At 39.6% G+C, this 14506-nt stretch overlaps 1 protein-coding gene across 3 annotated transcripts in view; it reads left to right on the forward strand.

Moving 5' to 3' along the window:
• The window catches only part of NXPH1 (neurexophilin 1), a 139441-nt gene that overhangs the window by 42347 nt on the left and 82588 nt on the right, over positions 1-14506 (forward strand). The gene's annotated exons all lie outside the window — the stretch shown is intronic.

Consider the following 14506-nt stretch of genomic DNA (forward strand, 5'->3'; position numbering starts at 1 on the left):
ATACCTACACAACAAAATCATGAGAATAAACCCCTTCTCCAAGAAGGTTACTCAGTGTCTCAGCACCTTGTCTCAGGTAAACTCCTCAAATAAAGAATTGTTGAGTGGTGTCTCTGACCTGAGAGTTTCCATTTCAAAGTTCATCTTCCTTGGGATGCTGCAAGAGTGTTAGCAATTTGCTGTACTATGTGAAAAAAATGTGTATTCGTAGAATGAGAGTTCAGGAGAGTTTAATTTGCTTTGGGCAGAGACATGGGTAGCAGGGTAAGCTTCTCTACTATATGATTACAGTAAATAGTTCAACCTTGTTCTGACATAAACGCCCTGTTTTGGGATTTGACAGAAGTTAATTGCCTATTGTGATTGCATTGTAGTTGATGAATGCCATAGTGGGGCATGACGAAATAATATTTATTGAAAATGAGAAAAATAGCTTGTTAAAGGAACAGTAGCAATATAATTTAGGCCCAAATTAGCCTAAATTAATTCAAAGTAGAAATACCCATAATAAGGGATACTTTCCTCTCCATCTATTAATTGGTGGGGTTTTCAACAGAGCATAAGCTTATTGTATCAGTTCTGGAAATCTAAAAGTGATGCTTGAGTAGAAACTGAATGAAGAGCAAATTAAAACACAATACCCTCACTAAACATATAGACACCCCCCCCCCCAAAAAAAAACCCCAACAACCCAAACCAAACCAAACCAGGCTAGGAAAATAAAACTGGAAACTGAATTTGATTTTAAAATGCCTTTTATTTTACTAATTATATTATTATGAAAACTTAGTCTCAGTGAAGTCAATGCTGGTCTATTATTGCATTCCTCAGAGCAAGGGTTACAGCTATGATTTCTGCAGTCAGCACTGTTACCTGATTGGGCAAAGTCTCATCATGGCTTCCTGTCCCAATTTCCCCAGCTTTGAGATGCTTTATATCTTTGCTTGAAGATAAAAGACAAAATTGCTTGAAAATAATATCTGTTGAGATTATGAAGCTTGACTGTGTATTTAATAAGAGATGAAAGAGTTGCTACAATTGGAAGCAAATCAACTAGTCTAATTTCTTTGCTGATTTAACATTTTTTTTTCCTTGCAGTGTATTTTGTAAAGTTTTGTCCACTCTAGTAAGAAAACTGACTTTTTAATGTTGAGATAATGTGAATAAACGAACTGAGTAAAGTTCCTGATACAGAGTGGTTGTCCAGCCCAAGTATGGAGTGGAAGTCCAATCCATGCAGGGTTTTCTTACACCATGAATGAGCTTACACCAAACTCTTACACCATGAATGAGCTTGACTTTTCATTTGAAAACCAGAGACAAAGGGTAGTGAAGTGAACATTTTTAGAACTCAGCCACTACATTTAGGAACTAATAACAAGAAATTATTTTATAAGCTAGAGAAATCATATTTTGGAAATTGCTGAGGGAAAGGAAGCTTGGTTGAATCAACTGATCACACATTGACCAACATCTGCCAATACGATTTAGCCATGAAAAAGGTCAAATATTCCTGAGGCAAGTCAGGTGAGGTACTTCTAGTGAGATGGGAAATTATATTACTGGTACTTTACCTGGAAAATTATGTGTAATTCTAGTAATTCATATTTGAGGAAGAAATAAATGACTCTGGGAAATGTTAGGCTTTCTTTTTTGGAGAGAAGACTAAAAGATGTCTTGTTAAGCCTAGTGGAAAGGCGTTATGTCTGCCTTGTATAAATACACCTGGAGTAAATACAAAGGAAGAAGGAGACATTTTCTTCAGCTAAATAGCAGCATTGCCATAAGAATGAATGCCTTGTGATTGCACAGGAATAAATTGAGGCTAGAAGTCATCCAGCCATCAGAGAAGTGGAGTCTGAAGCATCTGGCCAGTTGGAAGGGCTGAACAAAGACCTTAATTATCATTAAGGTGGATTTTGATCAGTTTCTGAAAGACACGATGGGATGTGGTGCCTGTAGTAGCTCATAAGGGTCCTTGTCCTTCTTTTTTAACTATGTCTTTTAACTTATATGAGCTAAATCCACCCACTGAAATTGATGTAATGCTGCTGACTTCAGTTTGACTGCATAGCCATATAAGCGTAGCAGCACTTCATCTCAAAGGTAAATGATACTTAGTAGAGAGAACAGGAGATTTAAAAAAGTTTTAATTACAACCAGGGTTAGTGGATTCATCTGAACTCGCTCTGGTGAAGGCCTAAGAGAGGGTCAGGGAGCTATCTGTGATCTTTCTGATGACATAAATTCAGCTAGACTAGCCTGAAGCTAAAATCTCTCAAGAGAACATTAGATGAACCAGAGCTTGACAAAATGCAGCCATGTTCCTTCAACAATCTATTTACTTACTATTCACACTGCCCAGGAAATGCAGGAGAGGGCATAGTGGAGACTATGCAACGCTATCCTGTTTGGAAATTTCCTATTAGTGGAAGAGTTATCAGGCAGCTGGTTACCTGTGCCACCTTTTCAGCTTCTGGAATGAGACCAAACTAACTGTACTTGACCAAGTATATTCTGGTTTGGTCAACAAAAAAAAAAAAAGACTCTATTATTACACAGTAAATGTTGAACACCCTTTATTTACCTGACATCTTCCAGCCACATTGTGGCAGACAACAGTTTCCAGGTGTGTTTAGAAGAGCGTTAGGCCTGTGCTTGCCTTGAGTACAAGATGCCGCCCATTGGGTTTGTTTGCAAGTGTAGCAGCTACTATGAAGCATATTTTCTCCTATCAAGGCTGACGCAAAGGAAAGCAGCCACCAGCATATGAAGGGAGTCCAGCAGCAGACTGGCCCCACAGCAGCCTGAGGGCTGTTGCGCTGCTGGGAACAAAGCCAGGGCAAAGGCTAAAGAAAGGGCCGGTCACAGATGCAGATGCCAGTGCTCAAGAAGTATAATCTGGAACTTGACAGCTGCCAAACTAGCCCTCAGAATGGCCAAGCTAGTTGGCTTTTTTTGGAGGAGATGACAGAAAGTGGCCAAAGGGACAAGTAATGGCAATTCTCCAACTACAGGACTAAAACAAAGCCAGGCAAGTATTGTGATTATACTGGTGTTTTCAGAAAAAGAGTCACTGTCAGCAGAATCCTAATTCAGACATTCCCTGTTGCATCTGCACATCCTGGAGGGCCTGAGATTAAATGTAAGAACAAAATGGAAGCTTCCCCCTGCTTTTCCTAACTCCATCCCAGTCCGGGGCAATGGCAAAATAAAAAATAGATACCCTCCCCTTCCCCAAGTCTCATAATCCATGAAGCAAAATGGTCTTCAAATTAACAACTCAGCCTTGACTGTTAAGCAGCTGGGCACTGGCCAGATCAGTCACCCTCTTTAGGGGAGTCCACTTGCTATTACACAGCATAAGATAGGAGGTATTTAGAAGCAAACTGCGACAGCTCAGCACCTCACTGGAGCTTGTATTAAACACTGCTAATTCTTTCTAACCTCTCTTTGGTCTGCTGCTGTGCCTGGTGCTCAAAGTTGACCTGGCAGCCTTCCACCCTGCGGCTGCAGACCGACCTCTCTTACCTGCGCCATGGGAGGTTGGGGGCAGAGGCCTCTGTCCTCAACCTGAACACCTCTGGTAGCATGCTCAGCTAATAAAGCTCCTGAATTGTTGTGTTGCTGTCCCAAGGGGAAGATTGACTCTGCCAACCAAAACAAGACAACCTTCCTCAGGTTTAGGCAGGTCTGTCTAAAACCCTTTGACACGGTTAAGGGTGAAACCTCATGCTAGGAATGAGGGCAAAAAGAGATAGAAAGAGAGAGAGACACTATGAAGTTAAAGAGGTGATGTTTCTGAGGTAAGGAAAAAAAAAAGTCTGGGGAGCAGACCAGGAGAAAGATTTCATATTTGAGAAATAAATCTAGTGTGAAAGGAGATTGATTTCTGGGGAAAAGGCAATATGAAAGCTGTTACTGGAACTGGCTTTTATTCTAGTACATCTGAAGAGATCCTTTCTACTTTATACATGCAGGATGGACCATGTGGCGAATTATAGAATCACATGAGAGCTGAACAGATCATATTTCTATAACCATCTTCATCTATCATACATCCTTTGTCAGGAAATTCATCTTCTTACAATTGAGCCATCTTCTTAACATGTTAAAATCAATGTAGGAGGGAAATGTTTCCTACTTCTGCTCCTAAATATAGAATTTACTCTATAGTAACCTCAACCAAGTACTGAGGATGGACTAGTTACAACCATTCTTTTCTAGATGCAAAAATGTCACTCCGGAGTACTTTATTTCAAGTCTTGGGTTACAAAGTGAGCAGTCAGAAAGCTGAGATTCCTAACTGGTGGATCATCCACTCCCAGCCCAGGAGACAATGAAATATAACTTAACGTTTTTATACCTTAGTAAGCCACATGATTCACTGCCTGAATATATCTGCTTCTCTCCGTTGACTACGAAGGGAGCCCACTATGACCAGTTCAGTTGTAGATGTTTACTTTGTAGACGTCTGTAGGTAGATCAGGTGAGTCACACTCAATGGAGTCTTTATGGCTTGATGGGAGCCTGGATTTGAGACCCCAAATTACTAGCACAATCTTTTTCTTAGGGCTTGTCTACAGCTCATTAAGTGGGAGACTGAACTACTTAGAGACATTGTTCTCACTGCTTGAAAAATGGAGTGCAAAATTTCCCTGTCTGCATGTTTTACTTAGAGGGGAGCTTCACCCTGGGATTCTTTCTTATAAAACACATGAGAGAAGCATAAGGTGTTATTATTATAACTGTTATCACAGAATCTGATAAAACATGTCTGGAACCTACTCTTAAAAAATCCAATGATATGGATTTTACAGTCTTTCCAGGCAATCTGTTTCAATGTTTTGCTCTCGTCATATTAGAATTTTTTTCTAATGCCTAATCTGAAGTTTCCACATTCCATTATTTCTTTTTCTAATCCCTGTGGACATGGAGAGGAATTGATTCCGATGCCTCAGCAGGATACTGTTGAAGTCTGTTATGACAGTTCCTCTTAAGTGTTTCATTCTGCAGACTGAACAACTCTGATTTTGTTCAATCTTTGCTTGCAGATCACTTTTTCCAGCCCTCTAATCCACCTTGTTGCTCCCCCTGGACTGCTGCAAGAAGTTCACATCCCTCTTAAAGCACAGTGCCTAAAGGTGCATACACTATGTTAGCTGATTGTTAATTCTGGAGTATCTACAGACAAATCTTACACTTGATGCTGCCTATACAATTGATGCAATAGTTTTTGCAGGGAGGTGATATTGTTTATTTCTGTTCATCTTGTGATCCCCCATAGACCACAAACGGTTTCCTACTGACTCATTTTCTACCTTCTATTGTACAGTTGATTACTTCTACGTAAATGTAGCACTTTCACTTGTCCTTACTGAATTGCATCCTATTGATTTCAGACCATTTCTTCAAATTGTCAAGTTCATTTTTAATAGTGAAAAATGAGGTCTCCTTCCTCAGAGCCCATCTGTGCATAGTTCAGTATGGTAACACAGGAGGTAGGAAAGAATCAGACTTTTCTCCACTTGTATTGCTCTGGGGTGGCAAGGCACAATGACCGCATCTCTGCTGGCATGAGTCCATGCTTTGAGATAAGAAGTAATCATCTTCTGTTACAGTAGAGCCTAAAGACAAGTTTATCCTACTGTTAGAGACTGTTTTCTGATGCTTCACATACAGTTCCTCATTCCATTACTTCTTGTCTTGGAAAGGGAGAAAAATTTACTCCCATTCCTTAGCAGGAGGACCCTTGTTTTAGGTACTGCATTCATATGAATCAGTAAATGATTCCTGCCCTGCTAAATCTGTAACCTAAACAGAAGAAACCAGGAACAGAGACAAGGCCCTCACACATAATAGGAAGGTGACAAATGATATGTTCATTTTTTGGCACTTTCTGTGGAAGGGCTTAGTCAGGCATTGATGAGAGAAGTGGAATGCAAAAATGTAGGGGAAGGGTACACTGAAGTGAGTCAAAATGAAGGGGACTGAGCATGCTAAGGGCAACAGGGAGGGAATGAAGATGAAGGGAGGAGACTGGGAGGAGACTGTAGAAAAGTCAGGCAATGACAAGCCAAGAAAGTCCAACCTAATCTGTGTAATGTTGTCTGTCTGTCAAGAGGTCCCCATTTTGACTCTGTCAAGCAGTATGTCACTAACTGTACTCAATCTAGAATTTAAGGCCATAAAGCAGGAGAGGATCATGCAAAGGAATGGAAAAGAGAGATACTAGTTAGATGTGTTTTGTCAAGAGTCTCAGCGTGGAGATGAGGGTGTATGTCTCATGAGCACAGTTTGGAAAAGTGTTAAGAAAAGAGGTGGCACCTTTGGAGCTATGTTCCACACTGAGTGACATGTCTAGCATTGTACAGCAGGCTCTTCACAAACGAAATGCATACGGTAGATTGGAAGAGGATGATGACACAACTGTATTTTTTTCCTGCTCCAGGGACACTGCCTTCAGGAACACTAGCTGTGGTGTTCTTCCACACTGCCTTTAAAGCATGCTCCTTCCATGCACCTTTAAACTCTCTAGCTCAGTGGCTAGAAAATTGCAGTCTATTTTCAGTTGCTGACTAGTTCACTGTGAATCAAAATGGGGTGTTCAGAAGGGTGAAATAATTATAATATTTATAATACAAGTTCTTTGTTTTTTCATTTCCTCTTCCTCCCCCCTCTCCTCCCTGACATAATTGGGGCACATTAACTTCACTGTCTCAGTTCATTAGGTCATTTCTGGAAATCAAAACCCACAGTTTTGTGTTTATTGGTGTCTTTTTACTTGTAGGAAATAATTTGCAGTGAAACTTCTTATAAATTTCCCACTGTGTAGAAGGCTCTAGAGCTGCTTGCTTATACTTCAACAGAACTGCTGGAAATTATAGCTCTGAGTTAGGGAATGATGTTGCCCAAGGACTCTAGCTTTGATAATTAAAAATGCCAGTCCCTCATGGTGTTGAAAAACCTCAGTTCTCAAGGACTGCAGAGGGTCCTCAGTTCTTTGCAACATCAGGACCTAATTGTGAAGTGATGGAGTAAGCTTTACAGAACATGCACAAAGGCAACTTTATTTCTGCTACAGTATCAAAAACCAGTGCAAGAATAGATGAATGGCATCTATGGGATATCCAAGGGTAGTTTCTTTTAACTAGGTTGTACTGATGAGGTTCTCTGCAGCCTATCTTAGCTGCACACAGCTAAGATCTGGTGTGTTTCTGTTTGCATCTGACAGAAAATAAAAAGAATCAGAAACTGAAAATTTAAAAAGATGACCTGTAAAGAAAAAAACTTACAGTTTGCCTGGGAGATGGTTTTATTGAATCTTTATAGGCCTTTACAGGGAAGAAAAAATTCAAGATTATCTCTACAGGAGAAAGAGTCCAGTGATTTATTTGTTTGAAGATAACTGGTAAAGGGGAAATTTGTTCATTTTGCCTTTCACAGCCTTTTTAACACAGCTTCACTTCACTCTTTTCTTTCTTCTTCAGTCCCCCTCATCCCTTTTCCTGTCAATGGTATCTCTTCCCTCATTTTTCCAAATTACAATTTAAAATGTCAGCCTAACCGGTGGGAATAGTAGGCCAATTTAGTCTAATTTTAATGGTGTCTTTGAGTCCAGAAGAACTTTTTTTTCTCCCATTTTACTGCTTGTTTAAAGATATTCCCAAGCAGTCACCGAGAATATGCATGGGAGACTGTGAGATGTGATCTTGAGTAGCAAGCCTTTAGCTAGCACTTGTAACTGGAAAAACTGAAGACCACTCTGACCTTACAATGTACAGAACACTTTGCAGAATATTTGCTTTATATTCTAAAGTCATTCCTTGGCTTAATTCTAAGATTGACTGCAGCCTGAGCAGGAACCGTGTTTGATTGCTAGATATGACTTTGAAAATAAACACTTTCATTAGGACTTCTGTAATAGACTTGGAAATCTTTTAATCCAAAATTTTGTTCCTGGAATGATTAGTTGCCTGTGCTCTAGCTGGAGGGAAACCGCCACAAGGGAAAACGATATGAAAAATGGATGTAAATGGAGAACTGTGCCACTACCACTTAAAATTCAGTTCCTTGTCTGTGATGTTTTCAACGAATACAAAATCATTTAAATTTGCAAAAAAAATTTAAAATGTGCAATCCATATCAGTCATAATAAATTGGGACTTCCTAAAAGAAAGAATTTGGAAAGATAATTTGCACATTTCCTTTGCTCATTCATTGTCATTTGTTTTCTGTGGAAAATGTCAATGATCTCAGCAGTTCAGACTAGACCCTCTACAAGTGGTGAAATGTTTACTCCTGTAACACCATGAGATGACGTTGGCAGTGGGAAATTCAGTTCTGAATAAGTGGCTTACTGGGTAGGTGATGGTTGGGAAGGTATGTGAGACAGGTATCAAGATGGGTTATTTCCTGAGATATCAATAAAGTTCTGGAAAGACCTGGGAGACTCTTCTGGCCAGAGCCTGAACTTCTACCTATGGATTTGGAAGTGGGAAGGGAAATCAGTCTTTTAGAAAATAAAATTAAATTACCGGGAAAATGATGCACCTCTAAGCAACAGTTTCATGAACTGTATCCCAGTTTACCAACACACGCAGCACAGGGGAAGTATGCGAAATCTCAGAACTGTGGTGGGAGAACTGATGTAAAGACAAGGGATTTAAATCTACTCATAACCATAGAAAGTTTTGAAGAACAAAAAGCCTCTACAGAAAGTGGTGCTTCCTCTTTGCCTAACAGGGCTAAAGTGCTACCACAGAGAACTGACAATGTTTAGGGAGATTATATAAAGCAGGAACAGGAGAAGGCTGACAGGTGCTAAAGAGTATTCAGGTCAGACAAAGACATCTGCCAAAGACATCAGTCATGTGAGATAAGGAAAATTACAATTGAACTAGGAGAGGAACAGGTGCTGCTCACAAAGGAGTATCCTGAAAGTTAATGGTATGTCAGAACACAAAGTTAAATAAAAGAGCCAAAAAATTAAATAAAACCTATATACCTTTGTGCACAGCTGAGAAAGCTAAGTAGGTGAACTTGATTGCTTGGCCATGTGGTAAGGAGACTCCTGAAACATGGAGGAATTAAAAATAAGATGTTTAAAAATCTGGCTTTGACTATTCATAATGAGTAGATTAGGTCATCAAATGGTTGATCAGTGCTACACCTGAATTATTCTATATTCTCCAGGGAGGTACACTTTCTTACTATATGGAAATGCCTACAGAAATACTGGCTTTATCTCACAGATTATTACATATATTACATTACCAGCATTCTGACCAAGCTATTTTGTATGAAAAAATAAAGGACATCGATAAGATATCAACTGATTAAAGACCACAAAAGGGGTAACTTTAGGTACATGGCTCTAAACTCCAATGAATAAAACATACACTTTTTGTAACATATAAGTCTTAGTCCAATTGGAAGCAGCTGAGATGCCAGATGTGACATTGATATAATTAAGTCTGATTTATTAAGTGACCGTGGAGTTAGAAGTACAGTATTGGAGGCTACTTTGGACAGCTCACCATAAATCTCCACAGTAATCAGCAAAGAGAAATAACATACCATGGAAGAGATAGAAAGATATAATACCATCACTTTATTAACTCTATAGCTGAAGCCATATACATATAAACGAGAAGAGGCCAATAGGTACACTGCAAAAACTGATAGAAGCATGAAGCAATTTTAATCTGAGGAAGGAGATGAAGTAATGAATTTTAGAAAAGAAAAAAGAGACAATGAAGGTATACAAGATAGTGAATATTAATAAGAAGCTAAATCTGAAGCTTCTATTTACTTTCTAAAGATTTCATCAAAAAGGGACTTTGGTTTGAAATTGAAAGCCTCTGCAATAAAAACTGATAAAAGGAAATACATTTAAAGATAATACTTAATTAACTTGTGGCATTTATGTAGACAATGCAAACATCCACAGTACATTAAATAGGAAACAACAAACAAAAATATAATCAGAGAGTTAAGCCCTCAGATGTCAGCATGTTTGCCAACCTGGGGAAAAAAAATCTCTGTGGGCAGGTGTGCTGGCTGTGGCTGGGGTAGTTAATTTTCTCCATAGTAGCTAGTATGGGGGGGCTATGTTTTGGATTTGTGCTGGAAACAGTGTTAATAACACAAGGATGTTTTAGTTATTGCTGAGCAGTGCTTACACAGAGTAGAGGCCTTTTCTGCCTCTCATACCACCTCACCAGCGAGCAGGCTGGGGGTGCACAAGAAGTTGAGAAGGGACGCAGCTGGGACAGCTGACCCCAACTGAACAAAGGGATATCCCACACCATATGATGTCATGATCAGCATATAGAGCTGAGGAAGAAGGAGGAAGCAGGGCATGTTTGGAGTGATGGTGCTTGTCTTCCCAAGTAACTGTTATACGTGATGGAGCCCTGCTCTGCTGAAGATGTCTGAGTAACTCCTGCCAATGGGGAGTGGTGAATGAATTTCTTGTTTTGTTTTGCTTGTGTACATGGCTTTTGCTTTACCTATTAAACTGTCTTTATCTTAACCCATGAATTATCTCACATTTACTCTTCTGATTCTCTCCTAAAGCCCACTGAGCAAGTGGCTGTGTCAGGCTTAGTTGTCAACTGGGCTTAAACCACGACAGTCCTTTTTTAAAAATTGTCACTTATGATTTTTGTTTTTCATTTTCTCTCATGCACTGGATGCTGTCTAGATTACTGGAGAATCTGTCAGTCATTGGTTTTAGAAAAGAGGTGAAAAGTTAGATGGAAAAATACCCCCTGCAAAAGTTGCATTAAGTACTTTGACTTGCCAGCTGCTCTCTGAAAGTTCAGATTCCAAATCTTAAAGATAGAATATTTTTAAAGCCCTTCTAAATTCATATGGGAGAGATATCCTATACTTTTGTAGCATTTTCTTTACTTAAAAATATATTTTGCTGTCCCAGAGTAAGGGACAGTAACAGTAGGTACTAGTTGGTTCATATCTGTTTTCATCATCCATATATGTGGGTGAGGGATGGAATGAAAAGAGAAAATCCTATAAGTATTTTGTGATTTCTTTGGGAAATGTTCCACCATGAAAAAGAAAGGAAGTGATGGCCCAGAACCACCTTCCCTGAATCTGAACATTGTTTCAGGTTTTGAGGTTGCAGCTCCTGTTAAGGATGGCTTGCTGGACTGGTATGGTTGAGGAATACCAATAAGAGGCAGGAAGGTGATGTGATTAGTATCTTATCTGTCTGTCCTTGAATTCCCCACTCCTGTGACCTCATCTGCATTTACACAGACTGGCTGGGGAAGTGTGTGTTGAGGGAAAGGCAGGAGAGATTACAGCAGAAGTCCATAAGGAAGTTGACTCACTTCAAGCACGACACCAGGATGCTCTAACTACTGTGTTTTTGTGCCTTGTGATGGATTCCCTGGTAATGTCTTTTCGTATTAACTGCTGGCTATGGCTTATTTGCATATCTCTTAATGACATATATGGTTAAGGATACATTTTTAATGAGGTTTTTTTAAGACTGTGTTAATTTTCCACATCCAAAACCAGATTACCATGTTCATAGATAAAAATGTATATTTTAACAACTGTTCTTTCAGATTTAGTTCACACCCAGCTAACTTATTTCAGAGATCACGCATAATGCACTTTAAAATCATGTCAGTGTAGGTCATCATTTGGCTCTGTGGGGATACTCAGAGGATCAGGGAAGTACAGGAGCCCATGCCCACCTCAGGTATAGTGGAGAGGCAAGCACTGGGGGCTGCTACCTGGATGTGAATAATCTGGAGGCGGGGAAGCCTTAGTTCTTCCTCAGAGAGAATTAGTTCACAAAATGTAACTGACAGGATATGTGTGTGGAGAGGAAGAAAGGGGAGGAAGTAATGTGCATCCTCTGAGACCTGTCATCCCTGAGATGGAGAAGGGATTAGAAAGGGAGCTGTGACTCTTGGGCAACCCTATAATGGAGATATAGCAGCTAAGATTTTCCCATTCACTGGGAATGAGAGGAAATTCTCAATCCTTAGCAGAGTATTTTTCTTATGAATGCATTTTTTCAGTGTATTCTCTGAATGCTTTCAATACCAATAATTACATGTCCTTGCTCTAAGAAGCTAATAATTTACTTTCACACAGTGTACTCTAAGAGGGACAACAGAACAGTGGGATGGGGAAGATCAGAGCACTAAGGCTAGGAAGATTATTCAGAAATGGCATGGACACAGCACGGAGGAAGATTTTTTTGCATTTATATCCATTTTATGACTGCTCTACACTGCTAAGGTAGCATAAAGAGGCCTCCTGTAAATGAGTCAAACCTACATGGGTAAGTGATTAAATAGGTTTTAGCTGACACACGTTCTTGTAACAATCATGGCAGAGTAGTTTTAAAGAGTGGCTGGAAACAGTCATGGTATTGGCATTGACAGCCTGATTTGATATTGGTATGGGCAGTCTGGTTGTCAAAGGGATTTCTTTTGAACATGTTTGAGACTACCACAGAAATTCACAAGCAACGATCCTCCAAGATGGCTGATGGCTGCTCCAAAACCATTAACCTCATGAGGCTTCTGTTACCTTGGACATTTTGTGGGAGAAGGTAGCAGAAGCCTGCTGAGTGTGGAAATGGGACATATTTCCAAAACATCTGTTGACATTATATATGCCGAGTAATTTCATTTCAAAATTGTCATGTTTTTCAACATAGGACATCTGTGCTGGTAGGCAGTATCTGTGAAGTGCAAACAAAAATGGAATTAAATGTACAATAAATATGCTCAGACAAATAATACTTTTCAGTAGAGAAGCAAGCAGGCAGAGTAACTCCTTTATCAGCTATTCTCTTTTCTCAGGGAATGCACTTTCTCCATTCAACATTCTAGCAACAGACCAATATATAGGTTACATGCCCCAAGTGATTCTGGGACTATAAAAGCTTTCTAGTCATGTAAAAGAAGTTTGTTATTTAAGCCCTAGCTTCTACACTCCTTGCTACTTGATCTTTGCTGAGCAAATTGTATTCATAATGCCAAAGTTCCCCCCACACAGAGTGAATTAGTTTTGCTACTTAGTCTGGGAGTCACAAAAGCTCATGGGCTAATCACTGGGGTATTTAAGTTACTCAATAGGTTATGCCAAAAAAGAGGGGTGTCACAGGCTACACTCTATCAAACCAAGAATCAGAGTCTGGAATTGCTGTGTGCACTTAAGTATCTCTGTGATGCAAGATGTTGACCTCTCATTTGCAGGATGGTTCCTAATAAATAGTATAGTATTCCTATGTTATTATGAAGTTGTGAGAGCTCTCACTTGAATTATCTCTGTGGATTTTGCATACTAGGCAAGCGCCTTCAACATCAATTTTTTGGATGAAGGTACTCTGTGCCCTTTCTGTTGAGGCTGGGCTCCTGCTTTTGGGGCAACTTAACTCAGCAAACACTCAGCTGCTATATAAGAAGTGAATACCATCCACTGCAATGTTTTTTCACACAATTTAAAGCTATCTGAATGAATTAAATTTGGTCAGATTATGGATAGAAATCTAGGTTCCTCTGAGGTCTCAGACATTAGTGCATCTTTCTGAATTGTTAATAAGAGGTGACTTATCTAGGCAGCCAGCTCAGTAAAGAGAAAGATGCCTCTGAGTTTCCTCATTAGTACATCTATAATTACCAGAGAGGCTTTTCCCTGAAACCTAAGTGAGTTAGGTAGGGTTTTCCTCAATTACTTTCCTGATTTTAGTAACTTAAATTTTATCTGTGTTGTATTTTGGGTTTGAAGGAAGTCTGCCCATGTTCCATTAAAGGCCCATGTTCCAGATATCACATAGTACCTCAGGGAAGAGACATGACAGGTGAGTGTGAATAGAGAGTTTACTCAGAGACCTAGGAAAAACTGAGATTTTTTTTTTTTTTCATCAATACTTGAGCTCTGGTCTTCCTCTTCTGCACTGTTCTGCAGGAAGGAGAAGAACAGTGAATAGGAGAGAAGGGCCAGAGCATGAGGGAGGTTGAGGTACACAGAGGATATTGACCTACAGAGAACTAGGTTTACCTGTCTTGCTGTCACAAGTAATTGCTGAGGTGGTGGAGCCTCTTCCATCAATGAAGGATACTGCTCAATGTATTTTCACTTGTCCTGCAGCAGCAGCATGTAGCTTGGGTTTCCAGGGCTCTGCTGCTGACAAAGTAGGTAGAGAGGTAATGTCTGGTTCTGTTGTTCCTGTCAATTTGTTGACCTAAACAAATTCCTACTTGGCTTTTACCCAAAACAAACCTGCATTTGACATAAAACATTTACTGATCTGAAAATGAAAATGTGTCCAAAATGTGACTTTGTTTTTTTGGAGATGAATGCTCACTCTTTACAAATATGCCTTGGAATTAGGGCCAGTTTGAAAAAAGTGCTGAAGCACTTTTTTTATGACAGTGGCATTTCAGCAAAGCTTTTCCTTTACCGTGTGTAATTCTGTTAAACTCTTATATGGAAAAAAATGGATACAATCCAT

This window comes from Strix aluco, chromosome 1 (assembly GCF_031877795.1).
Source record: "Strix aluco isolate bStrAlu1 chromosome 1, bStrAlu1.hap1, whole genome shotgun sequence".
NCBI lineage: Eukaryota > Metazoa > Chordata > Aves > Strigiformes > Strigidae > Strix > Strix aluco.